Raw genomic sequence first — 12,774 nt, 5'->3', positions numbered from 1 at the left:
TTGTGGTTCGTGAGCTCGAGCCCCGTGTGGGACTCTGTGCTGACAGATCAGAGCCTGGAGACTGCTTCTCAATCTGTGTGTCCCTTGTCTCTCTCTCTCTGCTCCTCCCCAGCTCACGCTCTGTCTCTCTCTCCTTTTCTCTCTCTCTCTCAAAAACAAATAAACATTTAAAAAATTAAAAACAAAAGAAACAAATCTAAGCATGATCTTGGGGACCCCTGAAACAATACCTCTTGATGGCTTACTTAGGATTAAGAGAAAGTCTAAGAGCACCTAGGTTATCTGAAGTGTGGTAAGTGGACATGTGGAATAATCATTGTCATTAGCATTTGTATTGATACTTTATAGTTTACAACATGCTCTCTTTTGACACTCCAAAACTCTGTGAAGTAGTAGTAACCTCATTTTTTTAGATAAGAGACTACATTAGTTATTTATTTTTGTATTAAAAAAAAAAAAAACAAGACTCCAGTTTACTGGATTAAAACAACAAACAAATACTACCTCATAATTTCTGACTCAGGAATCTCAGTATGGCTTAGCTGGATGATTTCGGCTCAGGGTTTCTCACAGAGTCTCAGTCACCTGGGGTTGCATGATACTGTAAATCCTTGACTAGATTCCAGGCTCAGCTTCTGAGAAGATTCAGTCCAATGACTATTGGCTGGAGCCCTCAGTTCCCTACGGGCTGTTGTCTAAAAGTCTTAGTTTCTTGCCATGTAGGCCTTTCCACAAGGTTGCCTGGGTATCCTCAAGACACAGCCCCTGGCTTCCCCCAAAGTGCTGCTGCCTGAGACAGAAACCACAGTCTTTATAACCCGATCTCAAAAGTGACCTAATAATGTTTCTGCCATACAGATAAAAACTAGTCCAGTGAGGGAGGGTATACAGAGGGCTCCCTGAGGCCATCTTGCAGGTTCACTGTCACACAAACCAAGAAGTTAGCTAACAAGTATAAGGTCACACTGTGAGAGGCAGAGCCAGATGTTGAACTCCTGTCTCTAGACTCCAAATTCCTTACAGGTTATCCCACAACTGACCCAACTTACAAATATTCCCTTTGACTCTAAGGAAGAGAAGCAAATGAAAAGTTCATTTAATCCTTGAATCACAGCTCTTAGTAAACATTATTATCTCTTCTAACAGATCAGAACAGAGGTTCAGAAAAATTACTTTTCTCTAGTTATATAATAAGGCTAAGGAAGAGAACCTAATCTATAATGATTTCAAATGTATCCATATTCTATTCTAAATTGCCTCCGTGTCATACTTTAGGAGCAACACATAAACTAGATCACTCATCTTGTTCCTCCGTTTCTTTACATGTTATTTTTTATCTAGTATGAGATATTAATGATTGTAATATAAAGAATTGTACAAATTAAGTTATGAATCAATGCTTTAATGAATGTCCTGCACCATTAATGTATTAGTCACACTAGCCTTTCATATACTTGTCCCTCTTCTAAGGGACTTGTCAATTTCTCCGGCCCTTAAATACATTGCTTGGAATCTAATAGACAATCTTTTTGCATATATCCCATTAAGAAAACATATAGCTTCATTATTTGTCAGTATTTTATTTCTTAAATTCTTGATGGCTGCTTTGCCCCCCCCCCCAAAAAAAGAGAAATGTGTAATTTTAGTTATTCTACCAGCAATGACTATTTGATAGAAGCAAATTTATACCCTGCTGCACTGTTTTGTGTCTTTTTGCTTACACACCAACTTTTTCTTCAATGCCAATTAGATTTCACCTTCAGTAGGAACATCGTACATGTCAGTAAGTTCATGGAAATGATGACAAATCAGAACAATTATGAACAAGTCATGCACACCCACTTGGATGGAAGGATGGTGAATGCCATTGGTTCTATGATAAATGTTGACTTCTAATATGTTAAAATATAAAAGCTTGTATTGAACCAGTGAACTTCTCTTATTGTCCAAGTTTTACTCTAACAATGGTTGTGTGGGACACAACCTGGTTAATTTCAAGGTGCAATTCAATCTTTTTAAAACCAAATTGGGCCTCTTTCACCTCACTTATTATACCCTCAGGCAACTTTTATGTTATATTTAGGATCTCTCAAGAATAGGTAAGAAATCAATTCAGAACACTAAGTTTGATGTCCAAAAGAGAGTTAGAAAGTCATCCATCGAAGCAGTTTATATCAGCATGCAGTAGACTTCCACTGACAGAGCCTGACAAGCCTTTCTTGGGTAAAATGAAAAATAGAAACAATTGCCTTTGCAAAGCAAGAATTTGTGAATCTACTCTAACCAGCGATTTCAATAAATGTGAGTAAATTCTCAAGAAAGGGTCAGGAAAGTTTTCTGACTAGTAATGGAGAGAGACAGGCCGAGAGGCAAATGTCGTGTGTAGTTATATCATCCTGATACAGTCACAACATTCAGGAGACACCTTTCACTTATTCTACAAGCATTTGTTTCCAGTTCAGCGTGTACATTTTAGCACAATTTATACGAATTTCTGGCTTGGTGCCATAACTAATTGCCACAAACTAAGTGGCTTAAAACAACACAAATATACATCTTACAATTCTGGAGGTCAGAAGTCACACAGATCTCATTGGGCTAGCATCAGAGTGTCAGCAGGGCTGTGTTCCTCTCTGATGGCTCTGGGGGAGAATTGACATCCTCACCTTTCCAGCTCCTAGAGGTTGCCCACATTCCTTGGCGCATAACTTCCTTTCTCCACCTTCAAAACCAATAATGTTGCATCCATCTGTGCCTTTTCCTTACAGGCGATCTCCCTCTGACACTCTTCTTCATCTCCCTCTTCCACTTTTAAGGACTCATGTGATTACACTGGAGCCACTCATATAATCCAAGACCTATTTTTTTTTAATGTTTTTAATGTTTTTTAAATTTATTTTTGAAGGAGAGAGAGAGAGAAAGAGCATGAGAAGGGGAGGAGCAGAGAGAGAAGGAGACACAGAATTCGAAGCAGGCTCCAGGCTCTGAGCTGTCAGCACAGAGCCCGATGCAGGGCTTGAACTCACGAACCTTGAGATCATGACCTGAGCCGAAGTCAGATGCTCAACTGACTGAGCCACCCGGGTGCTCCAATCCAGGACCTATTTTAAGATGAATTGATTAGCAGCCTTAATTCCCCTTTTTGATGTAACCTGATGTATTTGCTGTTCAGGGATTGCACATGGCCATCTACTGGGCAGAGGGGTGTGCATTATTTTGCCTAACACTCTACTTTTCTCTTAAGATGTTCTATTATTTAATTTCAAAACCATCTCAATTTTTTCAAATTTATTTTAGAGTGCTAAAGATGTTAGGCTCACTTATTTTGCAAAGTATATTTTTAACACTCAATGCTGGTTTCATGAAGACTATCAGACTGAGTTTTAAAATGGAAGAGTTTCTTTTCTACTATTGACTTTCTAACACAAACCCATCTCTGAATCATAGTTTCCAGCTCATAGCATGTGGATAATTGTACATTTCCTACTTTTCCCATGGAGTGATGATGAGATCAGCAAATACATGTTAAAATATTACATTGTCATTGCTATACAAATATGAGACAATATATCTATCAGTAATAATGTTGGTTATGATAATTTGAATGTTCCAATTCCACTACTAGTTTCTTATCTCAGTGTTTCAAGATACTAAATGTTACAAGAATTGGTTAAAGACCTATAGGAAAATGTCTCCTACATTATCAAAGAATGAACTATTATATAAGCACAGCATTTCCTTCATGAGTAAAATGTTTTTAGAAAGCCCTAAAACTCATGGAAGCTCCAGGGTGCCTCATCTTCAGAGGATCTGATTTAAAATAGACTGTCTTTATTACAGATGTAAATTGTGTGACAATTATGATTGGCCACATCTTCTGCTTCCTGCAAGTGGTACTTTTTTTTTCCTTTTTTTTTTTTTCTTTTCCCTTTCCATACCTACAATTGTATCAAGAAAGGAGTCTTAAGTGTAAGGATGCACACAGGTGGGCCACGGCCCATGGTCGTTAATTTAAGGGCACACTTTCATTTTCAATGCAATTAGCTGTCTAATTGAGCATCCAAATTTAGCAGTGCATTTGCATGTGCAATTAATTATGATTTAAAAGCAGTCTGCGTTAATGGTTTCTTTTCCATTATCTACAAATGTAATTACTGAAGGATGGATTGAGTTTGGAAATCATTTGGGAAAATGTTTTTGCACCAGTGCAGCCCAATGCTATAAGCGGTAACAGTGAAATCAGAATACCACACCCACAGGCATAAGGCTGAAAAGGGAGTTATTTGGTGGGGATGGGCTATAAGACAGGACCAGATTGCTGATTTGGGTATATGGTAATCTTTTTAACGCTTACTGGAGTTAACTCAAATTATAGTCACCATATGACTTCACTCAGTCAGAACAAAGATAAACCCTGAATTTACAACAATAGATTTTAGAGGAGGGGGAAAACAAGAAAAACACCTCACGTTAAAAAAACAAAATCTATGGGGCGCCTGGGTGGCTCAGTTGGTTAAGCGTCCGACTTCAGCTCAGGTCACGATCTCGCGGTCCGTGAGTTCGAGCCCCACGTCGGGCCCTGGGCCAATGGCTCAGAGCCTGGAACCTGCTTCCAATTCTGTGTTTCCCTCTCTCTCTGCCTCTCCCCCGTCCATGCTCTGTCTCTCTCTGTCTCAAAAATAAATAAACGTTAAAAAAAAAAAATTAAAAAAAAAAATCTAAAAGAAGACAATGTCTTAAGAATTTGTCTTAAATTACAAATAGCATCTAGTTCAGTTTGGAACAATTTGTATGCTTCTCTTGGTTAAAGAAAGTAAAATGTGACCTTAAAAAAACTGAGATAAAGTCAGAATAGGAGCAAGTAATAATTAATTGAGAAAACATAGTCATTAGAGAGAATGTAAAAATTATGAATAAGCAGACTGTGTCCTTTCCATTGGCTGAACAACTGAAAATTTTTGCTATTGTTTCCTAAGGAAAAACAAGCCTTTTGCTAACCTGGGATTTCTATAAATGTAATGCCCATAAGTTTGCTGTGGAAGAAGGAATTTATACCCCTGCCCTAAGGAGCACAAAGACTCTGAAGGACGGAGGGACACTGGATTGGGTTTATCTTCATAGGCCTACTTAGGTTGGAGCCTGACATCCTGACTGGGGAACTGCTGGGAGAGAAATTGGCCATTGAAAAACTGAGGGGCGCTTCAGAAGTGGGAAGAGGGGGAGGCAAAATGTCAGGAAGATGTTGTGAAAGAAAAATCCTCAACCATTATTTCGCTAAAGTTTAATTCTTTTAAATAAAATTATTTGAAATTTTATTTAAAATTATGTGCTAAATTATTGAATTATTATTTTAAGAAATATATTTTAAAATAATTATTTAGAATAAGTTGTTTTAATTAAAACCGAACAGAACAGTATACAACAATAAGTAAAAGTCTTTCTTCCCACTCAGAATCCTGGTCCTTCTCTTCAAGGGTGACCACAGTAAACATTTTTCATGTATTCATCCATAAAACAATATATACTATAGTTTAGAATTTTAGGCAAATTTTTATATCATACTATAATCAATCTCTATTTCACTCCTCACTGTTTTTTCATATTAAAAGAGTTTCAATTTATTTGTGTATCAAGACATTCAGATCTACCTCATTCTTGTAGCTGCTTAAAATATAATTAAACAGATTTTTGATGATATAATTGACTTTTCTCTCATTGATGGACATCTGGGTTTTTCTAGTTTTGTCTTTTATATAAAAATAATGCAAACTATGTTTATGTAATTACCTTGGCATTCTTTAGTATAAATATACAGAGAATACATTTTTAGAAATGAAATTGTTGTCAGATGATATGTACATACATGCACTTTAAATTTTGATAGGTAAATGCATTTTTAATATAATATTCATGACCACAATTAGTGTTGGAAAACGTTAGTTTTATAGTAATATATAAATATTTAGTAATATATCATCAATATTTTAAGACTTTTCTCAAGCTCATGAAGAAAAAATATTGTGTTTAATTTGCATTTTCATAATTACAATTGATCCTGAATACTTTTTCACATGCTTATATTAGAGTTTGGTATCTTTTTTGTGAATGATTTATTTATACTTCTTATTTTTCTCCCTCTTTCTTTAAAAACTCTTTCCCTTATTGGTTTGTCAGTTTATATTTTAAGACTTAGCTTCTTATCTGTTCTGTATGCTACAAATATTTTCTATTTGTCTTGTTCATGTCATTTTATGCTCTGTAGTGCTGAGATATCTCTGACTTTGTGCTGCTCAGTGTACTTTAAAAATTATATGAAGAAATTATTTGAAGACTAGGAAATGGCGGCTTTATCCAAAGAAGATTTATGTATGGGTTATAAGGTACCCTGAAGATGAGACTAGTCCAGGGCAATCTTAAACCAAGTTCAAGGTTTGAGTTTTCCATTCCCCACAGAATAGGATCACTGGCTTACTTTTGAAGTCTGTTTCTTTTTTTCTGTGTAACAATTTGTTGTGGCGAATGTGTCCACTAGAATGTACACTACACTCCCCATTTTATGCAGTCCCTGGACTTTGGTGTCATTTAGCCTCCCCTATCTTTCACAGAACTAAAAAAAAGTTCACATTTTCTGAAATGGCAAAAGTTCTTAAGGCAAAATTTGGGATCTGCATATCTTTCTGGAATCCCTCCTTTGTTTTCCCTTCCACTTGGCTCTGCTAATTTTTACTAGGTTGTCAATTCTTGATACTTTTCAAGAAGATTCTTAAGGTAGTTTATTCAGTACTTTTACTTGTAAGCAGCATGAAGTTTGTCTGAATAACTTAGTTTTCTATTTGCTTAGCTGAAAGTCCTCTGTTCTTATCTTTATTAATTCTACCATTCTACTTGGGAGAAAGTGGTGATTTCTCTGCTCTTTTTCTAGTTTTTTTGAGATTAAAATGTATTTATTCTCAGGTTTTTCTACCTAGTGAATGCATTTAGGTGCATGATTCTTTCTCTGACTACTTGTTTGGCTGCATCCACTGGTTTTGATATGTAGATAATTTTAAACAGGAACTTAATAACAGTGATTTCTTTTTAACCTAGCAGTTATTAAAAAGGGTTTTATTCTTTAAGATATCATTGTTTAAATATCTGGGTTCACCTTGAGCTTAATTCCTTATTTATATTATGTTATGTTATTAATTATGAACCATATGACATATGGTGTTTAGAAGTGATAAATATCACTCTTTACCTAATATCTAACCAATTTTTGTAACCGTTACTTGTATTTAAACTGACTTTGTATGCTGAAAATATTTCCCTTTTCTGGGGTTAAGGATAAGTTTATGATTCTTTATATTAGTTTACACTACAGACATTCATTGACTACTGTTATATGTTAAGCTCTGTCATAGGCTATGAGGATAGAAGAGTCAACCATATTGTCGACAAATCACTGTCCTCAATGTAATTGACGCTCTGGTGGAGGAAACAATCAATAAATAAAGGGGTATTTCGTGCTAGTGTCTATGGAGAAAACGAAACAAAAAAACAAAAACAAAAACAAAAACAAAAATGTAAAGGGATAAAAAGTGACAGAGGCGCCAGTTTCAATAGGGTAGCCAGGAAAAGTTTTAAATCAGACATTGAGAAGAGGCCTGTATGCAGTTATAGAATGACCTTGTGGAGATCTTGGGGAAGAACATTCCAGGAAGAAGAAAAAGTTATTATACATAACTCATCAGTTATTTTATTCAAATCCTCCATTTCTTCACTCAACGTTTTTAGCTGTTTTCAATTTCTCAGAAATATATGAAAAGATATTTTTAAGATGTCTATTATCGTCAGACCATGTAAACTTAGTATTTGTGATGATAAAGTACTAGTCCTCAGAGTGTTTAAAGGAAATTAAATAAAGAATTTAAATAAATGACTTGGCCAGGGTGTGGGTGAAGGGGGAGGGGAGCCAAGATTTCTGCTATTAATGTAATCCCTTTTAGCATTAAGCTATTCTAATTGAAGTCTAACAGATTCTTGTGTAAGTACCCCAAAATGAAGTGAATCAGCTGACAGGGCCAGGTACACAAATCTCCCAAGAGATTATTCCTATTTAAAGAGAAGAATATATGGGAAACCATGCTACCTATATGAGAGTGGAGAAAGACCCAAGTAGCTATCAAGAGAAATAAGTCTAGCCCGCAATTCTTAAATATGAGAGGACAACTAAGGATAACCAGATGTGTAAGGAAAACTGTGTCTTGAAAGAGAAGATAAAGAAAAGATCCACACATAATATAGGAAAGACAACTTAAATCTTCTAATTATTATCCTGAGAGAAATTTCAGGAGATATTGCAAAGTACACAAAAGTTAAAAATAAAATTGCTAAAATAGAACAGATGGAAGATACTAGATTAGCTAGAAGATAAACTCAAAGACATCCTAGAGAATTAGAAGGAAACTTTAAAGACACAACATCTGAGAAAGAACATTAGAGACAGAGAACATGTGTTGTTACACTGATATCTAATTAGTAGGTATTCTAGAAGAAAAACCAAAGAAAAAAATTAGAGGAAATAAATCTATCAAAGAAAAACAGAAGAAAATTTTCTTAAACACATTTATTGAGCCATGTGATAAGGCCTTATGCTAAATGCTGAAGAATTTAGCATTAGTTCTATAGAATTGAAGACATTAAAGTCTTCTAAAGGCTATAGTACTATAGTATAGGTAGTAGAGAACCAGTGAAAGATTTTAAGCATGTGAGTAGCATAATCAGTATTTCTTTTAGGAAATGATTTTCTATCAGCAATGTTGATAACAGGCAGGTTAAAAAAAAGTTTTAGGAGTTTACATTTTACTAAATCTCTTCACCTATAGCTTCTTTGCAATCATATAAGGGAGAGTTGTTAATATTCCCATTGGAATTGGACAGTTCAGATTGAGAGAGGTGCTGTAGACTGTACATATCAGATCTGAGACTAAACCTGTTTTGTTTTGTTTTGTTTCTGATTCCAACATAGCATTCTTTTTCCTCTCTCAATTATTTTTTGTCCTTTGTTGACACTTCACGTGTATATAGCACCATTTGGCAATAACGTTCATCCTGCAACTCAAGTGGAAAATGTTTCTTTGAATTGTCTAAAGACGTGTTATTCAATAAACGCATGTTATTCAATACAATTCAATAAATCTATTTTTTTTATTCCTAAGAACATAGATAGATGACATTTTCCAGATCCCTTACAATTTGATGTTACCATGAACTAATTTGTAGTCAGTGGAACTTGAGAGGAAGTTGTGTGACCCTCTTTTAGTCCTAGTGCCTCAAAAACTCATGCAATAGAGAAAACTTGTGTGATATAGTAAAAGCTAATATACTTAATTGTGAGAAACCCAAATCTTTTCAGTTAAGATTAGATTCAAGGCAAGGATGTTCCCTCTCACCATTCTTTTTCAACATTATACTGGAAGTTCTCATTAATGCAATAAGACAGGAAAAGGAAATAAAATGTACACATATAGGGAAGGAAGAAATAAAACTGTCTATATTTGCAAATGACATGATTATCTGTGGAGAAAATCTAAGTGAATTGATAAAACTCCTGGGTCTAATAAACAAGTATGGCAAGGTTACAGGATACAAAGTCAATATACAAAATATATAAATAAACAGAATATAAAATAAGCAAAAGTCATTGCTTTCCTATACACCAGCAATGAAAATGCAGAATTTGGAACTAAAAATAAAATACCATTGGGGTACCTGGGTGGCTCAGTCATCTGAGCATCAGATTCTTGATTTGGGTTCAGGTCACAATCTCACCATCATGGGATCAAGCCCCTTATCAGGTTCTGTGCTGACAATTTAGTGCCTGTTTAGGATTGTCTCTTCCCCTTTCTCTCTGCCCCTACCCCACTCATGCACTCTTGCTCTCTTTCTCTCTCTCTTTCAAAATAAATAAATAAACTTAAAAAATACAATTTACATTAACACTCCACAAATGAAATACTGAGATATAAATCTGACAACATATGTACAAGATATATGTGAGAAAAACTATAAGACTCTGATGAATGAAGTCAAAGAACTAAGGAATTAGAGACATCCTATGTCCATGGATAGGAAGGCTCAGTACTGTCAAGATGACAGTTCCTCCCAACTATATTGAATCTGTAGATTCAATGTAATTCCAATCAAAATACAAGCCATTATTCTGTGAATACTGATAAAGCAATTTAAAGCTTATATGAAAAGGCAAGCGGCCTAGAGTAGCCAACACAAAATTAAAGATCAAATTTAGAGGACTAACCCTACCTGATTTCAAGACTTACTCTAAAGCTACAGTAATCAAGACACTATAATATTGGCAAAAGAATAAACAAATAGATTAGTGAAACAGAATATAGGGCTCAGAAATAGACCCACATAAATATAGTCAACTGATCTTTGGCAAAATAACAAAGGTAGTGGAGTAAAGATAGTCTTTTCAACAAAGGTGCTGGCACAGCTGGACATGCACATGCCAAAAACTGAATCTAGACACAGACCTTACACAAAAGGTGAAAACACCTGTCACAAAAATTCAGTCAAAATGGATCATAGACCTAAATATAAAACAAAAAAATTATAAAACTCCTAGAAGATAACATCAAAGAAAATCTAGATGATTAGGGGTTGTGATGACTTATTGGACACAATAGCTAATGATAGTTTCATAGAATGATCCATGAAAGAAATAATTGATAAGCTCAACTTTGTTAAAATTTAAAACTCCTGCTCTACAAAAGACAATGTCAAAAGAACAAGAAGACAAGTCACAGACTGGGAGGAAATATTTGCAAAAGACATCTCATAGAGGCTATTATCCAAACTATTCAAAGAACTCTTTTTTTTTAATGTTTATTTATTTATGTTGAGAGAGAGACAGACCACGAATCAGGAGGGAGAAAGAGAGAGAGAGAAAGAGACAAAGAATCCTAAGCAGGCACCAGGCTCTGAGCTGTCAGTACAGAGCTCGACACGGGCCTCAAACCCATGAACTGTGAGATCATGACCTGAACTGAAGTCCACTGCTTAACCGACTGAGCCAGCCAGGTGCTCCCAAAACATTCAAAACACTTTTAAAAGTCAACAGTTTATAATTCAAAGGGATACATGCACCCTTATGTTTATAGCAGCATTATTTACAATATCAAATTATGGAAGCAGCCCAAGTGTCCATCAACAGGTATATAGATACAGAAGAGGTGTCATATATGGTGGTACATCTATGTATGTATATGTATACATATATGGTATATATGTATGAAATGGAATATTATTCAGCCAAAAAAAAGAATAAAATTTTGTCATTTCCAATGACATGAATGGAACTAGAGAATACAATGCTAATCACAATAAGTCAGTCACAGGCAGACAAATACCATATGATCTCACTCATGTGTGGAATTTAAGAAATGAAACAAATAAACAAATGAAAAAGACAGAGAAAGAGAGAGAGAGACAAACCAAGAAACAGACACTTAACTAAAGAGAACACACTGATGGTTACCAAAAGGGAGGTGGCAGGGGCGCCTGGGTGGCTCAGTAGGTTGAGCATCCAACTTCGGCTCGGGTCATGATCTCACAGTCTGTGAGTTCAAGCCCCATGTCGGGCTCTGTGCTAACAGCTCGGAGCTTGGAGGCTGCTTCGGATTCTGTGTCTCCCTTTCTCTAATCCTCCCTTGTTCATGCTCTGTCTCTCTCTGTCTCAAAAATAAATAAACATTAAAAAAATAATTAAAAAAAAACCCAAAAAACAAAAGGGAGGTGGCAGGGGGAGGGATGCATAAAATAGGTTATGGGGATTAAAGAGTACATTCATCATGATAAGCACTGACTAATGTATAGAATTGCTGAATCACTACACTGTAAACCTGAAACTGATATAACACTGTATGTTAACTATACAGGAATTAATATTAAAAACTTAATAAACAACCTGGTTAAAAAATTAGCCAAAGACTTTGACAGTCGCCAAAGGAGAAATACAAATGGCAAATAAGCATATGAAAAGATGTTCCACATCATATGCAGAAATTCAGGGAAATGCAAATATAAACAAGATATCACTACACATCTATTAAAATGACCAAAATTTGAAACACTGACAACACCAAATGTTGACCAGGATATGGAACAACAGGAACTCTTATTCATTGGTGGTGGAAATGCAAAATGGTTCAGCCACTTTGGAACACAGTCTGCCAGTTTCTTGCAATACTATACATATTCTTATCATATGACATATGATAAGAATCTCTATATTTCCTGTCAGATTTGCTGTAACCACAAAACTTCTCTAAAAAACGTAGTCCTGGGGTGCCTGGGTGGCTGAGTTGATTAAGCGCCCAACTTCGGCTCCATCATGATCTCCCGGTCTGTGGACTCAAGCCCCGCGTCAGGCTCTGTGCTGACAGCTCAGAGCCTGAAGCCTGCTTCGCATTCTGTCTCTCCCTCTCTCTCTGCGCCTCCCCTGCTTGCGCTCTCTCTCTCTCTCTCTGTCTCTCAAAAATAAATAAACATTAAAAAAATTTTTTTAGATTAAAAAAATAAATAAAAAATAGTCTTATAAAAAAAAAAAAGGAAATAAAAAAAAAAAAAAAGAAAGAAACTACCAAGGTAGACAAAACAGGGAGCTGATCCTGACCTTTAGAGTCTTTTTGCCATAGGAGCATTTTCTTTTGACAGTTTCATGAGTCTAGAGCAAGTAACAACAAACCTTTTATGTAAAGTGCCAGGTAGTAA

The sequence above is a fragment of the Panthera onca genome, chromosome B1, assembly GCF_046562875.1.
Source record: "Panthera onca isolate mPanOnc1 chromosome B1, mPanOnc1 haplotype 2, whole genome shotgun sequence".
Lineage (NCBI taxonomy): Eukaryota > Metazoa > Chordata > Mammalia > Carnivora > Felidae > Panthera > Panthera onca.
This window is presented reverse-complemented; position numbering follows the sequence as displayed.